General features: G+C 42.2%; 8 non-coding genes across 8 annotated transcripts; all 8 read right to left on the reverse strand.

The window, feature by feature from the left end:
- Nucleotides 1-1,218: 1,218 nt before the first annotated feature.
- On the reverse strand, nt 1,219-1,344 carry trnay-gua (transfer RNA tyrosine (anticodon GUA)). The gene is made up of 2 exons: nt 1,308-1,344; nt 1,219-1,254 (listed from the first exon to the last, which is right to left on the reverse strand). It is a non-coding gene; the product is annotated as a tRNA-Tyr (tRNA).
- A 2,170-nt stretch (nt 1,345-3,514) lies between these two features.
- Nucleotides 3,515-3,640, reverse strand: trnay-gua (transfer RNA tyrosine (anticodon GUA)). Its single transcript has 2 exons — nt 3,604-3,640; nt 3,515-3,550 (listed from the first exon to the last, which is right to left on the reverse strand). It is a non-coding gene; the product is annotated as a tRNA-Tyr (tRNA).
- Nucleotides 3,641-5,049: 1,409 nt separating this feature from the next.
- Nucleotides 5,050-5,175, reverse strand: trnay-gua (transfer RNA tyrosine (anticodon GUA)). Its single transcript has 2 exons — nt 5,139-5,175; nt 5,050-5,085 (listed from the first exon to the last, which is right to left on the reverse strand). It is a non-coding gene; the product is annotated as a tRNA-Tyr (tRNA).
- A 2,179-nt stretch (nt 5,176-7,354) lies between these two features.
- On the reverse strand, nt 7,355-7,480 carry trnay-gua (transfer RNA tyrosine (anticodon GUA)). Its single transcript has 2 exons — nt 7,444-7,480; nt 7,355-7,390 (listed from the first exon to the last, which is right to left on the reverse strand). It is a non-coding gene; the product is annotated as a tRNA-Tyr (tRNA).
- Nucleotides 7,481-8,888: 1,408 nt separating this feature from the next.
- Nucleotides 8,889-9,014, reverse strand: trnay-gua (transfer RNA tyrosine (anticodon GUA)). The gene is made up of 2 exons: nt 8,978-9,014; nt 8,889-8,924 (listed from the first exon to the last, which is right to left on the reverse strand). It is a non-coding gene; the product is annotated as a tRNA-Tyr (tRNA).
- A 644-nt stretch (nt 9,015-9,658) lies between these two features.
- On the reverse strand, nt 9,659-9,784 carry trnay-gua (transfer RNA tyrosine (anticodon GUA)). Its single transcript has 2 exons — nt 9,748-9,784; nt 9,659-9,694 (listed from the first exon to the last, which is right to left on the reverse strand). It is a non-coding gene; the product is annotated as a tRNA-Tyr (tRNA).
- Nucleotides 9,785-10,428: 644 nt separating this feature from the next.
- On the reverse strand, nt 10,429-10,554 carry trnay-gua (transfer RNA tyrosine (anticodon GUA)). Its single transcript has 2 exons — nt 10,518-10,554; nt 10,429-10,464 (listed from the first exon to the last, which is right to left on the reverse strand). It is a non-coding gene; the product is annotated as a tRNA-Tyr (tRNA).
- A 3,570-nt stretch (nt 10,555-14,124) lies between these two features.
- On the reverse strand, nt 14,125-14,250 carry trnay-gua (transfer RNA tyrosine (anticodon GUA)). The gene is made up of 2 exons: nt 14,214-14,250; nt 14,125-14,160 (listed from the first exon to the last, which is right to left on the reverse strand). It is a non-coding gene; the product is annotated as a tRNA-Tyr (tRNA).
- Nucleotides 14,251-18,443: the final 4,193 nt, after the last annotated feature.

An 18,443-nucleotide genomic window follows, 5' to 3' on the forward strand; every position in this document is an offset into this window, starting at 1 on the left:
ACAGTTTTCCACTTAGAAAACTGAGTTACCAGATTTGTGCTATTGGGACAGACATCCGATATAGATTGGATTTTACAACAGTTAGTATTCAGTAATTGTGGCATGTTCTTCATATATTTAGATGCTCTCCCAATTGGGAGCGCCAGCCTTGGCTCTGGGAGGATGAATTTGCATCAGATCTTTAGTTACAATTTTTGATTGATTTGAAATTCGGGGCAACATCCTTTGAGCCGATTAAAACCAGGGAGCAAAGTACTTGTGCTCGGAATTACGTAAATCCTCCGCTTTACCAACAGAGCAATCGAAGTATTGCTGGAACTCACTCTGGTTTTGGGAGTCCCTACTCATGACGTTGGGAGATACCAGATATAAATTGACTTGAGTAGATTCAGACAAATTCGCCAAAGATTTTTATTTACAGTTTTGGATTAAAATTGGGAACCCTGCAATAGTTCCTTCTAGCCGGATTTGTACCCGGAACCTAAGGATTTCCAATTCAAACATCCATCGTGTTCCGCCGAAAGGATGTCAGTTTTCACACTCTACAGTTCTCCGCTCTACCAACTGCGCTATCGCAGGGATGCTCCACTAGTCTGCATTATTGGGAGTGCTTACCTGTGGTGTTAGGATGGCCGACTAGTGGATTTTGATGAAGTAGCAACAGATTTTTATTTCATTTTTTCAATCTTGATTAAGATTTGAAATTCAGTAAAATGTCCTTTGAGCTGCATTTGAAATAGCTACTTCAAAATTTTGGTGTGGAACCACAAGAGTTTTCCACTTTGCCAACTGACTTACCAGATTTGTGCTATTGGGACAGACAACCGATATAGATTGGATTTTACAACAGGTAGTATTCAGTAATTGTGGCATGTTCCTTATATATATAGATGCTCTCCCAATTGGGAGGGCCAGCCTTGGGTCTGGGAGGATGAATTTCCTTCAGATATTTAGTTACAATTTTTGATTGATTTAAAATTCGGGGCAACATCCTTTGAGCCGGATAAAAACCAGGGAGCAAAGGACTTGTGCTCGGAATCACTTAAGACCTCCGCTTTACCAACAGAGCTATCAAAGTATTTCTGGACCACACTCTGGTTTTGGGATCACCTACTCATGACGTTGGGATAGACCAGACTAGACTTGTGTAGATTCATACAAATTCACCAAAGATTTTTATTTACAGTTTTGAATTAAAATTGGAAAGCCGGGAATAGTTCCTTCGAGCCGGATTTGAACCAGCGACCTAAGGATTTCCAATTAGAAGTTCCATCGCGTTCCGCCGAAAGGATGTCAGTCGTCAAACTCTACAGTCCTCCGCTCTACCAACTGAGCTATCGAAGGGATGCTCCTCTTGTCTGCATTATTGGGAGTGCCTACCTGTGGTGTTAGGACGGCTGAAAAGTGGATTTTGATGATGTAGCAACAGATTTTTTTTTTAATTTTTCAAGATTGATTAAAATTTGAAATCCAGGAAAATGTCCTTTGAGCTGCAATTTAAATAGCTACCTCAAAATTTTGGTGTGGAACCACAACAGTTTTCCACTTTGCCAACTGAGTTACCAGATTTGTGCTATTGGGACAGACATCCGATATAGATTGGATTTTACAACAGGTAGTATTCAGTAATTGTAGGATGTTCTTCATATATTTAGATGCTCTCCCAATTGGGAGCGCCAGCCTTGGCTCTGGGAGGATGAAAGGGATTTCTAATTCTAGTTACAATATTTGATTGATTTGAAATTCGGGGCAACATCCTTTGAGCCGGATGAAAACCAGGGAGCAAAGTACTTGTGCTCTGAATTACTTAAATCCTCCGCTTTACCAACAGAGTTATTGAAGTATTGCTGGAACTCACTCTGGTTTTGGGAGTCCCTACTCATGACGTTGGGACATACAAGATATAAATTGACTTGAGTAGATTCAGACAAATTCGCCAAAGATTTTTATTTACAGTTTTGGATTAAAATTGGAAACCCTGCAATAGTTCCTTTGAGCTGGATTTGAACCAGGAACCCCAATTCAAACATCCATCGTGTTCCGCCGAAAGGACGTCAGTTTTCACACTCTACAGTCCTCCGCTCTACCAACTGAGCTATCGAAGGGATGCTCCACGGGTCTGCATTATTGGGATTGCTTACCTGTGGTGTTAGAATGGCTGACTAGTGGATTTTGATGAAATAGCAACAGATTTTTCTTTAAATTTTTCAAGATTGATTAAAATTTGAAATCCAGGAAAATGTCCATTGAGCTGCAATTTAAATAGCTACCTCAAAATTTTGGTGTGGAACCACAACAGTTTTCCACTTAGAAAACTGAGTTACCAGATTTGTGCTATTGGGACAGACATCCGATATCGATTGGATTTTACAACAGTTAGTATTCAGTAATTGTGGCATGTTCTTCATATATTTAGATGCTCTCCCAATTGGGAGCGCCAGCCTTGGCTCTGGGAGGATGAATTTGCATCAGAACTTTAGTTACAATTTTTCATTGATTTGAAATTCTGGGCAACATCCTTTGAGCCGGATGAAAACCAGGGAGCAAAGGACTTGTCCTCGGAATTACTTTAGTCCTCCGCTTTACCAACAGAGCGATCGAAGTATTGCTGGAACTCACTCTGGTTTGGGGAGTCCCTACTCATGACGTTGGGAGAAACCAGATATAAATTGACTTGAGTAGATTCAGACAAATTCACCAAAGATTTTAATTTACAGTTTTGAAGTAAAATTGGAAACCCTGCAATAGTTCCTTTGAGCCGGATTTGAACCAGCGACCTAAGGATTTCCGATTAGAATTTCCATCGCGCTCCGCTGAAAGAATGTCAGTTTGCACACTCTACAGTCCTCCGCTCTACCAACTGAGCTACCGAAGGGATGCTCCACTCATCTGCATTGTTGGGAGTGCCTACCTGTGGTGTTAGGATGGCCGACTAGTGGATTTTTATGAAGTAGCAACAGATTTTTATTTCATTTTTTCAAAATTGATTAAGATTTAAAATCCAGTAAAATGTCCTTAGAGCTGCATTTTAAATAGCTACCTCAATATTTTGGAGTGGAACCACAACAGTTTTCCACTTTGCCAACTGAGTTACCAGATTTGTGCTATTGGGACACACAACTGATATAGACTGGAATTTACAACAGGTAGTATTCAGTAATTGTGGCATGTTCTTCATATATTTAGATGCTCTCCCAATTGGGAGCGCCAACCTTGGCTCTGGGAGGATGAATTTGCATCTGATCTTTAGTTACAATATTTGATTGATTTGAAATTCGGGGCAACATCCTTTGAGCCGGATGAAAACCAGGGAGCAAAGGACTTGTCCTCGGAATTACTTTAGTCCTCGGCTTTACCAACAGAGCTATCAAAGTTTTGCTGGACCTCACTCTGGTTTTGGGATCTCCTACTCATGACGTTGGGATAGACTAGACGAGACTTGTGTAGATTCATACAAATTCACCAAAGATTTTTATTTCCAGTTTTGAATTAAAATTGGGACGCCGGTAATAGTTCCTTTGAGCCGGATTTGAACCAGCGACCTAAGGATTTCCGATTAGAACTTCCATCGCGTTCCGCCGAAAGGATGTCTGTTTTCACACTCTACAGTCCTCCGCTCTACCGACTGAGCTATCGAAGGGATGCTCTTCTTGTCTGCATTATTGGGAGTGCCTACCTGTGGTGTTAGGACGGCTGACAAGTGGATTTTGATGATGTAGCAACAGATTTTTCTTTAAAATTTTCAAGATTGATTAAAATTTGAAATCCAGGAAAATGTCCTTTGAGCTGCAATTTAAATAGCTACCTCAAAATTTTGGTGTGGAACCACAACAGTTTTCCACTTTGCCAACTGAGTTACCAGATTTGTGCTATTGGGACAGACATCCGATATAGATTGGATTTTACAACAGATAGTATTCAGTAATTGTGGCATGTTCTTCATATATTTAGATGCTCTCCCAATTGGGAGCGCCAGCCTTGGCTCTGGGAGGTTGAATTTGCATCAGATCTTTAGTTACAATTTTTGATTGATTTGAAATTCGGGGCAACATCCTTTGAGCCGGATTAAAACCAGGGAGCAAAGTACTTGTGCTCGGAATTACTTAAATCCTCCGCTTTACCAACAGAGTTATCGAAGTATTGCTGAAACTCACTCTGGTTTTGGGAGTCCCTACTCATGACGTTGGGAGATACCAGATATAAATTGACTTGAGTAGATTCAGACAAATTCGCCAAAGATTTTTATTTACAGTTTTGGATTAAAATTGGGAACCCTGCAATAGTTCCTTCGAGCCGGATTTGAACCCGGAACCTAAGGATTTCCAATTCATACATCCATCGTGTTCCGCCGAAAGGATGTCAGTTTTCACACTCTTCAGTCCTCCGCTCTACCAACTGCGCTATCGCAGGGATGCTCCACTAGTCTGCATTGTTGGGAGTGCTTACCTGTGGTGTTAGGATAGCCGACTAGTGGATTTTGATGAAGTAGCAACAGATTTTTATTTCATTTTTTCAATCTTGATTAAGATTTAAAATTCAGTAAAATGTCCTTTGAGCTGCATTTGAAATAGCTACTTCAAAATTTTGGTGTGGAACCACAAGAGTTTTCCACTTTGCCAACTGACTTACCAGATTTGTGGTATTGGGACAGACAACCGATATAGATTGGATTTTACAACAGGTAGTATTCAGTAATTGTGGCATGTTCCTTATATATTTAGATGCTCTCCCAATTGGGAGGGCCAGCCTTGGCTCTGGGAGGATGAATTTCCTTCAGATCTTTAGTTACAATTTTTGATTGATTTAAAATTCGGGGCAACATCCTTTGAGCCGGATGAAAACCAGGGAGCAAAGGACTTGTGCTCGGAATCACTTAAGACCTCCGCTTTACCAACAGAGCTATCAAAGTATTGCTGGACCTCACTCTGGTTTTGGGATCACCTACTCATGACGTTGGGATTGACCAGACTAGACTTGTGTAGATTCATACAAATTCACCAAAGATTTTTATTTACAGTTTTGAATTAAAATTGGAAAGCCGGTAATAGTTCCTTCGAGCCGGATTTGAACCAGCGACCTAAGGATTTCCAATTAGAACTTCCATCGCGTTCCACCGAAAGGATGTCAGTTTTCAAACTCTACAGTCCTCCGCTCTACCAACTGAGCTATCGAAGGGATGCTCCTCTTGTCTGCATTATTGGGAGTGCCTACCTGTGGTGTTAGGACGGCTGAAAAGTGGATTTTGATGATGTAGCAACAGATTGTTTTTTAAATTTTTCAAGATTGATTAAAATTTGAAATCTAGGAAAATGTCCTTTGAGCTGCAATTTAAATAGCTCCCTCAAAATTTTGGTGTGGAACCACAACAGTTTTCCACTTTGCCAACTGAGTTACCAGATTTGTGCTATTGGGACAGACATCCGATATAGATTGGATTTTACAACAGGTAGTTTTCAGTAATTGTGGCATGTTCTTCATATATTTAGATGCTCTCCCAATTGGGAGCGCCAGCCTTGGCTCTGGGAGGATGAAAGGGATTTCTAATTCTAGTTACAATATTTGATTGATTTGAAATTCGGGGCAACATCCTTTGAGCCGAATGAAAATCAGGGAACAAAGGACTTGTCCTCGGAATTACTTTAGTCCTCCGCTTTACCAACAGAGCTATCAAAGTATTGCTGGAACTCACTCTGGTTTGGGGAGTCCCTACTCATGACGTTGGGAGAAGCCAGATATAAATTGACTTGAGTAGATTCAGACAAATTCGCCAAAGATTTTTATTTACAGTTTTGGATTAAAATTGGAAACCCTGCAATAGTTCCTTTGAGCCGGATTTGAACCAGCGAACTAAGGAATTCCGAATAGAACTTCCATCGCATTCAGCTGAATGAATGTAAGTTTGTACACTCTACAGTCCTCCGCTCTACCAACTGAGCTACCGAAGGGATGCTCCACTGGTCTGCATTATTGGGAGTGCTTACCTGTGGTGTTAGAATGGCCGACTAGTGGATTTTGATGAAGTAGCAACATATTTTTCTTTAAATTTTTCAAGATTCATTAAAATTTGAAATCCAGGAAAATGTCCATTGAGCTGCAATTTAAATAGCTACCTCAAAATTATGGGGTGGAACCACAACAGTTTTCCACTTAGAAAACTGAGTTACCAGATTTGTGCTATTGGGACAGACATCCGATATAGATTGGATTTTACAACAGTTAGTATTCAGTAATTGTGGCATGTTCTTCATATATTTAGATGCTCTCCCAATTGGGAGCGCCAGCCTTGGCTCTGGGAGGATAAACTTGCATCAGATCTTTAGTTACAATTTTTGATTGATTTGAAATTCGGGGCAACATCCTTTGAGCCGGATTAAAACCAGGGAGCAAAGTACTTGTGCTCGGAATTACTTAAATCCTCCGCTTTACCAACAGAGCAATCGAAGTATTGCTGGAACTCACTCTGGTTTTGGGAGTCCCTACTCATGACGTTGGGAGATACCAGATATTAATTGACTTGAGTAGATTCAGACAAATTCGCCAAAGATTTTTATTTACAGTTTTGGATTAAAATCAGGAACCCTGCAATAGTTCCTTCTAGCCGGATTTGAACCCGGAACCTAAGGATTTCCAATTCAAACATCCATCGTGTTCCGCCGAAAGGAAGTCAGTTTTCACACTCTACAGTCCTCCGCTCTACCAACTGCGCTATCGCAGGGATGCTCCTCTAGTCTGCATTATTGGGAGTGCTTACCTGTGGTGTTAGGATGGCCGACTAGTGGATTTTGATGAAGTAGCAACAGATTTTTATTTCATTTTTTCAATCTTGATTAAGATTTAAAATTCAGTAAAATGTCCTTTGAGCTGCATTTGAAATAGCTACTTCAAAATTTTGGTGTGGAACCACAAGAGTTTTCCACTTTGCCAACTGACTTACCAGATTTGTACTATTGGGACAGACAACCGATATAGATTGGATTTTACAACAGGTAGTATTCAGTAATTGTGGCATGTTCCTTATATATTTAGATGCTCTCCCAATTGGGAGGGCCAGCCTTGGGTCTGGGAGGATGAATTTCCTTCAGATCTTTAGTTACAATTTTTGATTGATTTAAAATTCGGGGCAACATCCTTTGAGCCGGATGAAAACCAGGGAGCAAAGGACTTGTGCTCGGAATCACTTAAGACCTCCGCTTTACCAACAGAGCTATCAAAGTATTGCTGGACCTCACTCTGGTTTTGGGATCACCTACTCATGACGTTGGGATTGACCAGACTAGACTTGTGTAGATTCATACAAATTCACCAAAGATTTTTATTTACAGTTTTGAATTAAAATTGGAAAGCCGGTAATAGTTCCTTCGAGCCGGATTTGAACCAGCGACCTAAGGATTTCCAATTAGAACTTCCATCGCGTTCCGCCGAAAGGATGTCAGTTTTCAAACTCTACAGTCCTCCGCTCTACCAACTGAGCTATCGAAGGGATGCTCCTCTTGTCTGCATTATTGGGAGTGCCTACCTGTGGTGTTAGGACGGCTGAAAAGTGGATTTTGATGATGTAGCAACAGATTTTTTTTTTAATTTTTCAAGATTGATTAAAATTTGAAATCCAGGAAAATGTCCTTTGAGCTGCAATTTAAATAGCTCCCTCAAAATTTTGGTGTGGAACCACAACAGTTTTCCACTTTGCCAACTGAGTTACCAGATTTGTGCTATTGGGACAGACATCCGATATAGATTGGATTTTACAACAGGTAGTATTCAGTAATTGTGGCATGTTCTTCATATATTTAGATGCTCTCCCAATTGGGAGCGCCAGCCTTGGCTCTGGGAGGATGAAAGGGATTTCTAATTCTAGTTACAATATTTGATTGATTTGAAATTTGGTGCAACATCCTTTGAGCCGAATGAAAATCAGGGAACAAAGGACTTGTCCTCGGAATTACTTTAGTCCTCCGCTTTACCAACAGAGCTATCGAAGTATTGCTGGAACTCACTCTGGTTTTGGGATTCCCTATTCATGACGTTGGGAGATACCAGATATAAATTGACTTGAGTAGATTCAGACAAATTCGCCAAAGATTTTTATTTACAGTTTTGGATTAAAATTGGGAACCCTGCAATTGTTCCTTCGAGCCGGATTTGAACCCGGAACCTAAGGATTTCCAATTCAAACATCCATCGTGTTCCGCCGAAAGGATGTCAGTTTTCACACTCTACAGTCCTCCGCTCTACCAACTGCGCTATCGCAGGGATGCTCCACTATTCTGCATTATTGGGATTGCTTACCTGTGGTGTTAGGATGGCGGATGGTGGATTTTGATGAAGTAGCAACAGATTTTTATTTCATTTTTTCAATCTTGATTAAGATTTACAATTCAGTAAAATGTCCTTTGAGCTGCATTTGAAATAGCTACTTCAAAAATTTGGTGTGGAACCACAAGAGTTTTCCACTTTGCCAACTGACTTACCAGATTTGTGCTATTGGGACAGACAAGTGATATAGATTGGATTTTACAACAGGTAGTATTCAGTAATTGTGGCATGTTCCTTATATATTTAGATGCTCTCCCAATTGGGAGGGCCAGCCTTGGCTCTGGGAGGATGAATTTCCTTCAGATCTTTAGTTACAATTTTTGATTGATTTGAAATTCGGGGCAACATCCTTTGAGCCGGATGAAAACCAGGGAGCAAAGGACTTGTGCTCGGAATAACTTAAGACCTCCGCTTAACCAACACAGCTATCAAAGTATTGCTGGACATCACTCTGGTTTTGGGATCACCTACTCATGACGTTGGGATTGACCAGACTAGACTTGTGTAGATTCATACAAATTCACCAAAGATTTTTATTTACAGTTTTGAATTAAAATTGGAAAGCCGGTAATAGTTCCTTCGAGCCGGATTTGAACCAGCGACCTAAGGATTTCCAATGAGAACTTCCATCGCGTTCCGTCGAAAGGATGTCAGTTTTCAAACTCTACAGTCCTCCGCTCTACCAACTGAGCTATCGAAGGGATGCTCCTCTTGTCTGCATTATTGGGAGTGCCTACCTGTGGTGTTAGGACTGCGGAAAAGTGGATTTTGATGATGTAGCAACTGATTTTTCTTTAAATTTTTCAAGATTGATTTTAATTTGAAATCCAGGAAAATGTCCTTTGAGCTGCAATTTAAATAGCTATCTCAAAATTTTGGTGTGGAACCACAACAGTTTTCCACTTTGCCAACTGAGTTACCAGATTTGTGCTATTGGGACAGACATCCGATATAGATTGGATTTTACAACAGGTAGTATTCAGTAATTGTGGCATGTTCTTCATATATTTAGATGCTCTCCCAATTGGGAGTGCCAGCCTTGGCTCTGGGAGGATGAATTTGCATCTGATCTTTAGTTACAATATTTGATTGATTTGAAATTCGGGGCAACATCCTTTGAGCCGGATGAAAACCAGGGAGCAAAGGACTTGTCCTCGGAATTACTTTAGTCCTCCGCTTTACCAACAGAGCTATCGAAGTATTGCTGGAACTCACTCTGGATTGGGGAGTCCCTACTCATGACGTTGGGAGAAACCAGATATAAATTGACTTGAGTAGATTCAGACAAATTCGCCAAAGATTGTTATTTACAGTTTTGGATTAAAATTGAAAAACCTGCAATAGTTCCTTCGAGCCGGATTTGAACCAGCGACCTAAGGAATTCTGATTAGAACTTCCATCGCGTTCAGCTGAATGAATGTAAGTTTGTACACTCTACAGTCCTCCGCTCTACCAACTGAGCTATCGAAGGGATCCGCAAGTCACCTGCATTAATGGGAGTGCCTACCTGTGGTATTAGGATGGCCGACTAGTGGATTTTGATGAAGTAGCAACAGAATTTTATCTACTTTTTCAATCTTGATTAAGATATGAAATCCAGTAAAATGTCCTTTGAGCTGCATTTTAAATAGCTACTTCAAAATTTTGGTGTGGAACCACAACAGTTTTCCAACTTTGCCAACTGAGTTACCAGATTTGTGCTATTGGGACAGACAACCGATATAGATTGGATTTTACAACAGGTAGTATTCAGTAATTGTGGCATGTTCTTCATATATTTAGATGCTCTCCCAATTGGGAGCACCAGCCTTGGCTCTGGGAGAATGAATTTGCATCAGATCTTTAGTTAAAATTTTTGATTGATTTGATATTCGGGGCAACATCCTTTGTGCCGGATTAAAACAAGGGAGCAAAGTACTTGTGCTCGGAATTACTTAAATCCTCTGCTTTACCAACAGAGTTATCGAAGTATTGCTGGAACTCACTCTGGTTTTGGGAGTCCCTACTCATGACGTTGGGAGATACCAGATATAAATTGACTTGAGTAGATTCAGACAAATTCGCCAAAGATTTTTATTTACAGTTTTGGATTAAAATTGGGAACCCTGCAATAGTTCCTTCGAGCCGGATTTGAACCAGCGACCTAAGGATTTCCGATTAGAACTTCTGTCGCGTTCCGCCGAAAGGATGTCAGTTTTCACACTCTACAGTCCTCCGCTCTACCAACTGAGCTATCGAAGGGATCCGCCAGTCACCTGCATTAATGGGAGTGCCTACCTGTGGTGTTAGGATGGCCGACTAGTGGATTTTGATGAAGTAGCAACAGATTTTTATTTCATTTTTTCAATCTTGATTAACATTTAAAATCCAGTAAAATGTCCTTTGAGCTGCATTTGAAATAGCTACTTCAAAATTTTGGTGTGGAACCACAACGGTTTTCCACTTTGCCAACTGAGTTACCAGATTTGTGCTTTTGGGACAGACAACCGATATAGATTGGATTTTACAACAGGTAGTATTCAGTAATTGTGGCATGTTCCTTATATATTTAGACGCTCTCCCAATTGGGAGGGCCAGCCTTGGCTCTGGGAGGATGAATTTGCTTCAGATCTTTAGTTACAATTTTTGATTGATTTGAAATTCGGGGCAACATCCTTTGAGCCGGATGAAAACCAGGGAGCAAAGGACTTGTGCTCGGAATCACTTAAGACCTCCGCTTTACCAACAGAGCTATCAAAGTATTGCTGGACCTCACTCTGGTTTTGGGATCACCTACTCATGACGTTGGGATAGACCAGACTAGACTTGTGTAGATTCATACAAATTCACCAAAGATTTTTATTTACAGTTTTGAATTAAAATTGGGACGCCGGTAATAGTTCCTTCGAGCCGGATTTGAACCAGCGACCAAAGGATTTCCGATTAGAACGTCCATCGCGTTCCGCCGAAAGGATTGTCAAATCAAGTCAATTTTATTTGTATAGCCCTTAATCACAGACAGTCACAAAGGGCTTTTCATAGCCACAATCGACATCCCCGATCTTAACCCCCAGGAGGGCAAGGAAAAACTCACAAAACCTCATTAGGGGAAAAGTGAGAATCCTTGAGAAGGGACCACAGATGGGGGAATCCCCCTTCCAGGATGACCAGGCTGCAATGGATGCCAACTGGGCAACATTTGACACATACAATGATGCTATGCGATAATAGATGAGATAATATAAGAGTCAATTGAATGAAGTGCTGCAGGAAGATGACTTCAGTGGAGTGGGTCCTCATCCAGGGCCGTAATATCCATGGCAGCATATCCGAAGATGAGCCTTCGATCTTGTACCGGTCAGTTGGTGTAAATTCAGTACAGCCACTTCCAAGTGAATCGCCATCACCTAATTCGGGGAATTGGGAACAGAAAAGAAAGAACAGAAATAGCAAACAGGCCAACAAGTAGTTCAATGAAGTGCTGAAATATAAGGAAATCAGAAAAGGCGCTGCATGAAGACGACTTCGGAAGAGCAGGTCCCTTCCCGGTTCGTCAGTGCCGTAATCTTCAAAGCATGTCCCCATCACCTAATTCCCAAGCAGGGGAAGGAGGGGGCAGAAAAGAGAAGAAGCGGCAGTAAACAGGCCAACAAATAATTAAATTAGATGCTAAAGTATATAAATAAATTGATCAAATGTCGCGCTGCAGGAAGACGACATCACTGGAACAGGTGCATGCCCAGTTGGTCAATGCCTTAAACTTCCTAGTGGGTCACCGTCACCTAATCCCCCAGCCGGGGGAAAAGGGGGCAGAAAAGAAAACAAAAGAAAAAAAAAGCGGCAGTAAACAGGCCAACAAATATTTCAGCTAAATGCACAAGAGTATAAATGCGTCTTTAATAGTGTTTTGAACATTTCTACTGAGGTGGCGCCTCTAATATCTGAGGGAAGTGCATTCCAAAGCATTGGTGCCCGAATAGAGAACGCTCTAGAACCTGCGGACTTCTTTTTGGCTCGCGGGATCACTAAAAGACCAGCATTTTGTGAGCGAAGGTTTCGGGACGGAACATATGGTACCACGAGGTCAACGAGATAAGAAGGTGCTAAGCCGTGCAATATTTTAAAAGTAAGTAGCAGAACTTTAAAATCACATCTCAAGTGGACCGGAAGCCAATGCAAATTGGCTAATATCGGGGTAATATGTTCAACCTTTCTCGTCTTAGTTAAGAGTCTAGCTGCTGCATTTTGAACTAACTGCAGACTTTTAATACTCGACATGGGGAGACCCGAGAGCAAAGCGTTACAATAGTCAAGGCGAGACGTAACAAACGCATGGATTAAGATTTCCGCGTCACACGTTGATAGAATTGAGTCTGTTTTCACACTCTACAGTCCTCCACTCTACCGACTGAGCTATCGAAGGGATGCTCCTCTTGTCTGCATTATTGGGAGTGCCTACCTGTGGTGTTAGGACGGCTGAGAAGTGGATTTTGATGATGTCGCAAAAGATTTGTCTTTACATTTTTCAAGATTGATTAAAATTTGAAATCCAGGAAAATGTCCTTTGAGCTGCAATTTAAATAGCTACCTCAAAATTTTGGTGTGGAACCACAACAGTTTTCCACTTTGCCAACTGAGTTACCAGATTTGTGCTATTGGGACAGACATCCGATATAGATTGGATTTCACAACAGGTAGTATTCAGTAATTGTGGCATGTTCTTCATATATTTAGATGCTCTCCCAATTGGGAGCGCCAGCCTTGGCTCTGGGAGAATGAATTTGCATCAGATCTTTAGTTACAATTTTTGATTGATTTGAAATTCGGGGCAACATCCTTTAAGCCGGATTAAAACCAGGGAGCAAAGTACTTGTGCTGGGAATTACTCAAATCCTCCGCTTTACCAACAGAGCAATCGAAGTATTTCTGGAACTCACTCTGCTTTTGGGAGTCCCTACTCATGACGTTGGGAGATACCAGATATAAATTGACTTGAGTAGATTCAGACAAATTCGCCAAAGTTTTTTATTGACAGTTTTGGATTAAAATTAGGAACCCTGCAATAGTTCCTTTGAGACGGATTTGAACCAGGAACCTAAGGATTTCCAATTCAAACATCCATCGTGTTCCGCCGAAAGGATGTCAGTTTTCACACTCTACAGTCCTCCGCTCTACCAACTGCGCTATCGCAGGTATCCTCCACTAGTCTGCATTATTGGGAGTGATTACCTGTGGTGTTAGGATGGCCGACTAGTGGATTTTGATGAAGTAGCAACAGATTTTTATTTCATTTTTTCAATCTTGATTAAGATTTAAAATCCAGTAAAAAGTCCTTTGAGCTGCATTTGAAATAGCTACTTCAAAATTTTGGTGTGGAACCACAACATTTTTCCACTTTGCCAACTGAGTTACCAGATTTGTGCTTTTGGGACAGACAACCAATGTAGATTGGATTTTACAACAGGTAGTCTTCAGTAATTGTGGTATGTTCCGTATATATTTAGATGCTCTCCCAATTGGGAGGGCCAGCCTTGGCTCTGGGAGGATGAATTTGCATCTGATCTTTAGTTACAATATTTGATTGATTTGAAATTCGGGGCAACATCCTTTGAGCCGAATGAAAACCAGGGAGCAAAGGACTTGTCCTCGGATTTACTTTAGTCCTCCGCTTTACCAACAGAGCTATCAAAGTATTGCTGGAACTCACTCTGGTTTGGGGAGTCCCTACTCATGACATTGGGATTGACAAGACGAGACTCGTGTAGATTCATACAAATTCACCAAAGATTTTTATTTACAGTTTTGAATTAAAATTGGAAAGCCGGTAATAGTTCCTTCGAGCCGGATTTGAACCAGCGACCTAAGGATTTCCAATTAGAACTTCCATCGCGTTCCGCCGAAAGGATGTCAGTTTTCAAACTCTACAGTCCTCCGCTCTACCGACTGAGCTATCGAAGGGATGCTCCTCTTGTCTGCATTATTGGGAGTGCCTACCTGTGGTGTTAGGACGGCTGACAAGTGGATTTTGATGATGCAGATTTTTCTTTAAATTTTACAAGATTGATTAAAATTTGAAATCCAGGAAAATGTCCTTTGAGCTGCAATTTAAATAGCTACCTCAAAATTTTGGTGTGGAACCACAACAGTTTTCCACTTTGCCAACTGAGTTACCAGATTTGTGCTATTGGGACAGACATCCGATATAGATTGGATTTTACAACAGGTAGTATTCAGTAATTGTGGCATGTTCTTCATATACCGTATTTTTGGACTCAAAAGACGCGCCGTGTCAAATGGCGCAACACCTGTTGGGGGCGCTATTTCTGTATTTGTTACATAGATAGAACGCGCCGACTCATCGGGCGCTAACACAACCGACCAATCGAGCAGTCTCGCTGGCTGCTCAGTCGCGCTAGCGTGTTTTTAAAATGGCAGCGGGAGTTCAGTGGTACTTTATTTTAGCTTTTAACAACGTGCTGAAGTTGTCCTCATCCAAAAATGCACCAAGTCCTTGTCTTCTGTATCCAAGATAAACAACACGAGTCATTATCAGTCTGCCTCGCCATCTCGCTTCTTCGCCGTCTCGCTGCGGCGCAGCCCCTCAGATGGGATGCCGACACAATGCCGGTGTGAGCAAGTCACTTGTCAACAAACGATGTGCGGTCACGGTGTTACATCAAAACTAAAACTATCATCCCAAATCAACTGAAAAGCATAAAAGTGTAGGCCCAGCAAAATTCTGCCTCCCAGCCTACCATACATTACCTTAGTTTACATGCATGCACACTAAAACAGACGATAGCATGGCTAGCTGTTTTGAAAAACGGCAACAGGAGCAAAACTGCGTTTGGTTGTATTTTATTTAACAAGGTACTCACATTAAGAGTTATCAGTCATCCACAAATCCTTCAAAATCATCGTCTTCCGTATCAGACAGAAATAGTTGGGCAAATTCTCCCTCAAACACGCCAGGTTCCCTCTCGTCATTGTCCGAGTCTGTGTCGCTGCTGAGCGTCTCCCCGGATGTAATGCCGGCTTTCGCGAAAGCTCTTGCAATAGAGCTAGCAGACACGTTCGTCCAAGCAGCTACAATCCACTCGCAAATTGTGGCATAACTTGCTCTTCGCTGTCTCCCAGTCTTTGTGAAGCTGTGTTCGCCCTCCGCCATCCATCGCTCCCACGCAGCACGCAACTTCACTTTGAACGCTCTGTTTATACTTAAGTCGAGTGGTTGGAGTTCCTTTGTCAAGCCTCCCGGGATGATGGCAAGCTCTGAGTTCATATGCGTGACTTGACTTTTCACAGCGGCTGTCAGATGGGCACGCATGGAGTCACAGACCAACAGCGACGGTGACGCGTGGAAAAAACCACCGGGTCTTTTTACGTACACCTCACTCAACCACTCTCTCATTTTGTCCTCGTCCATCCAGCCCTTTTGATTGGCCTTGATGATAACGCCGGCAGGAAACTTCTCTTTAGGCAGCGTCTTCCGCTTAAAAATCACCATAGGTGGCAATTTTTGTCCGTTAGCATGGCAAGCTAGCACAACAGTAAAAGCAGACTTCTCGTGCCCCGTTGTGCGGATTGCTACCGTGCTCATCCCCTTCTTCTCCACAGTGCGGTTCACCGGGATGTCGAAAGTCAGCGGCACCTCGTCCATGTTGGTGATGTGGCTGGGCTGGATACGTTTGTCGGCAATCTTTTTGCTGCAGTAAGAGCGGAAGGCGACAATCTTCTCCTTGTAATCCGCTGGGAGTTGCTGCGCGACGGTCGTCTTTGCCCGGATGGATAGATGGCGCCGTTTCATAAAACGAAAACACCAAGATGCCCCTCCTTGGAAGTGTTCGATGTTCAATTCGCCAGCAAGCATTACTGCTCTCTGTCGAATGGTGATGGTTGATACACTTCTCCCAGCTGTTCTCTGAGAAGCAATCCACTGCTCGAGCTGGTCTTCCAACACGGGCCATCTTGCCTTGCATCCACGAAAACTCAGTGTAGTTTTCTTGACTTGGCGCAGTCTGTCTTCCTGCTTCCTCCACTTGCGAACCATGGATTCGTTGATCCTTAATTCTCTCGCAGCTGCTCGATTCCCATGAACAATGGCGTAGTTTATAGCGTGTAGCTTAAACTGTGCCTCGTAGGAATGTCTCTTCAGTGATGCCATTTTTGCTGATCAATTGCTTAAGCAACGTGTTGCACCTAGTATATATAGGGGCATCGCGCTGCTTTGCACTGGGGGCGTGCCTTTGTGTTGTTTTGTCTCCCCTCTCCCGCCTGTTGTCATTCACACCCATCTCCCCTCTCACGTCCGCCTGTTGTCCACACCCATCGATCCCCTCTCACGCCCCCCTGCTGTCGTAAGCCACACCCGCCTTCTCTCTATATAAGCGGTGTGCAGGCAGTTGATGTTCGCCGTCAGCCCAGCGGCGCACTTGGTCGACGCAATGGGCGCTCCACCTCAAAGGGCGCCCTGGCTTTTTTGGACGGCTTTCCGGACTTTAAAGTGCGCCTTATGGGTCCAAAAATACGGTATTTAGATGCTCTCCCAATTGGGAGCGCCAGCCTTGACTCTGGGAGGATGAATTTGCATCAGATCTTTAGTTACAATTTTTGATTGATTTGAAATTCGGGGCAACATCCTTTGAGCCGGATTAAAACCAGGGAGCAAAGTACTTGTGCTCGGAATTACTTAAATCCTCCGCTTTACCAACAGAGCTATCGAAGTATTGCTGGAACTCACTCTGGTGTTGGGAGTCCCTACTCATGACGTTGGGAGATACCAGATATAAATTGACTTGAGTAGATTCAGACAAATTCGCCAAAATATTTTATTTAGTTTTGGATTAAAATTGTTAACCCTGTAATAGTTGCTTCGAGCCGGATTTCAACCAGTGACCTAAGGATTTCCAATTAGAACTTCCATCGCATTCCATCGAAAGGATGTCAGTTTTCAAACTCTACAGTCCGCCGCTCTACCAACTGAGCTATCGAAGGGATGCTCCTCTTGTCTGCATTATTGGGAGTGCCTACCTGTGGTGTTAGGACGGCTGAAAAGTGGATTTTGATGATGTAGCAACAGATTTTTCTTTAGATTTTTCAAGATTGATTAAAATTTGAAATCCTGGAAAATGTCCTTTGAGCTGCAATTTAAATAGCTACCTCAAAATTTTGGTGTGGAACCACAACAGTTTTCCACTTTGCCAACTGAGTTACCAGATTTGTGCTATTGGGACAGACATCCGATATAGATTGGATTTTACAACAGGTAGTATTCAGTAATTGTGGCATGTTCTTCATATATTTAGATGCTCTCCCAATTGGGAGCGCCAGCCTTGGCTCTGGGAAGATGATTTGCATCTGATCTTTAGTTACAATATTTGATTGATTTGAAATTCGGGGCAACATCCTTTGAGCCGAATGAAAACCAGGGAGCAAAGGACTTGTCCTCGGAAATTACTTTAGTCCTCCGCTTTACCAACAGAGCTATCAAAGTATTGCTGGAACTCACTCTGGTTTGGGGAGTCCCTACTCATGACGTTGGGAGAAACCAGATATAAATTGACTTGAGTAGATTCAGACAAATTCGCCAAAGATTTTTATTTGCAGTTTTGGATTAAAATTGGAAACCCTGCAATAGTTCCTTCGACCCGGATTAGAACCAGGAACCTAAGGATTTCCAATTCAAACATCCATCGTGTTCCGCCGAAAGGATGTCAGTTTTCACACTCTACAGTCCTCCGCTCTACCAACTGAGCTATCGAAGGGATACTCCACTCGTCTGCCAGGATGGCCGAGTGGTCTAAGGCGCCGCGTTCAGGACCCAGTCTCCCCAGGAGGCCTGGTTTCGAATCTCGAATTTCCCCATTGTGGGACTAATAAAGGGCAAATTATTATTATTATTGGGAGTGCTTATCTTTGGTGTTAGAATGGCCGACTAGTGGATATTGATGAAGTAGCAACAGATTTTTCTTTATATTTTTCAAGATTGATTAAAATTTGAAATCCAGGAAAATGTCCATTGAGCTGCAATTTAAATAGCTACCTCAACATTTTGGTGTGGAACCACAACAGTTTTCCACTTAGAAAACTGAGTTACCAGATTTGTGCTATTGGGACAGACATCCGATATAGATTGGATTTTACAACAGTTA

This window comes from Idiotropiscis lumnitzeri, chromosome 9 (assembly GCF_059441095.1).
Source record: "Idiotropiscis lumnitzeri isolate Australia: NSW breed Sydney's pygmy pipehorse chromosome 9, RoL_Ilum_1.0, whole genome shotgun sequence".
NCBI lineage: Eukaryota > Metazoa > Chordata > Actinopteri > Syngnathiformes > Syngnathidae > Idiotropiscis > Idiotropiscis lumnitzeri.